The 1,739-nt window shown below is 36.9% G+C and overlaps 1 protein-coding gene across 2 annotated transcripts in view; it reads right to left on the bottom strand.

Moving 5' to 3' along the window:
- Positions 1-1,739, bottom strand: part of WWC2 (WW and C2 domain containing 2) — a 192,668-nt gene that overhangs the window by 105,357 nt on the left and 85,572 nt on the right. The gene's annotated exons all lie outside the window — the stretch shown is intronic.

Below are 1,739 nucleotides of genomic sequence, written 5' to 3'. Positions count from 1 at the left end.
CGGACTTGATGATCTGCTCAGGTCCCTTCCGACCCTAGAAACTATGAAACTATGAATTTTAGTTGGTGGCAACAGTGACAGTAGCTCCACTGCAGGATCTTTGAAAAGGTCTCATGAAACCCCTGTCGAGAACCACTTTATCAGACAGATGGCATGAGAAAAGTCAAGTTCCTACCTGTTGTTTCCTGGCCGTAGGGAGTGGTCAATTTGGAAACAGGCTATTTAGGAAACAGACTGGAGAACAAGATGATGATCCAGGCTGCATCCCACTCCAAATTCCCTTTCCAACATGCTACTCTTTCCCTCCACAAGAAAGGACATAGGCACCCTTAGGAAATCAGCTGGGTCACTTGTGTAACTCAAGCTTCTGGAGATTAGCAGTATTTTTAAAACATCCATCTAGGCCAAGTTTCAGGTTTCTCTGGATTCAAATCAGAACCTTACTGTTTTATTCTGTTTCTCGCGTGTGTGTGTGGGCGTATATATTGTAATCAGTGCTGATCTTAATACAAGTCAGAGATCTGCTGTAGATGCAATCATGTTAATCTACCATAATTAACATCTCTGATAGTCATATTGAGAATTGTCTGAGAAGCCAACATCAGCAAATTCAGATTTAATGAAATTACACAAAAATAGCATTTGTCATTCAGTACTGTACTAAGCAACCTTTACTTCTAGCAATTTTTGTGGTCACTCTTCTTTCGTCTCAACACATGAAAAATCAAAACCACAAGCCAAACTTTAACCATTTGATCACGGAAAAAATTTCTGCTACTAATTCATTCTGCTGTATGATAGCTTTCAGAAACCATTCTAATATAAAAATCTGTAATAAATTGTCAATGTTAAAAACAACTGGAATATGAAATTTATAAAACAGGAAGTTACTAATTCACTGAAATTCTGAAAAGGTTATTTTTTTAACCAAATTATTCAAGCAAACATTGCAAAAGCATGGAAAATAAGATGTGCCTATTGCATCAAACAAATCGGAATGCACTACTAGGCAAATATAAAATTTAATACAAAACAAATGTTAAAAGTAAAATAATTTGAACCACAAATACCTGCTATCATTATCTGTCATCTTAAAGCAATGGGCTATTTCAATTAGTGAAGAGTGCACAAGAACACTGTACGTTTGTAGACTACTCTTCACACAGCCTAAAATAAAAGTTGGTCAGGAAGTTGTGGTCAAATAAAGAGTGATTTAGAATAATGTGAATTTAACTATAGAGTTAAACTATAAACAACAGAGTTAAAAGGAATAAAGTCCTTTTAAAATTACCTAGGAGGTAATTTTAGGATTTTATTACGAGAATGAAGAAATGAAGATCTGAAAGGGGAAAAAAAAATTAGGTATTTGGACATGGCATTTATTTAACCCCTATCATCCAAAGATCTCAGAAAACTTATCATATACTAGTGAAATATGGCTTTCTCTCTTTCCTCAATTTGTGACTTTTTTTCTTGCAAATGGATAAACTGAGGTGCAATATGGGGCAACTGGGTCAAGGTTCTATAACGGGTAGGCAACGTTTTTTAGCCGGAGCGCCAAAAAACCACTATGACTACCTTGGAAGGTGCTGGAGTGACAGCATGCCAGAAAATTACTAAAACTTCTGACATTACCTTTGATCTTGTGTACTTGTTTTGTGCAGGTTCCCCCACAACAGACTCCTAGCTCTGCTTGTGCCCCCTGCCCCCCATCCAAAGCCATTACTGCCGGCATTATC

Source organism: Gavialis gangeticus, unplaced genomic scaffold, assembly GCF_001723915.1.
Source record: "Gavialis gangeticus isolate Ggan-Ray unplaced genomic scaffold, GavGan_comp1, whole genome shotgun sequence".
Classification (NCBI taxonomy): Eukaryota; Metazoa; Chordata; order Crocodylia; family Gavialidae; genus Gavialis; species Gavialis gangeticus.
The sequence above is the reverse complement of the archived record's forward strand: the minus strand, read 5'-3'. Positions and strand labels throughout refer to the sequence as shown.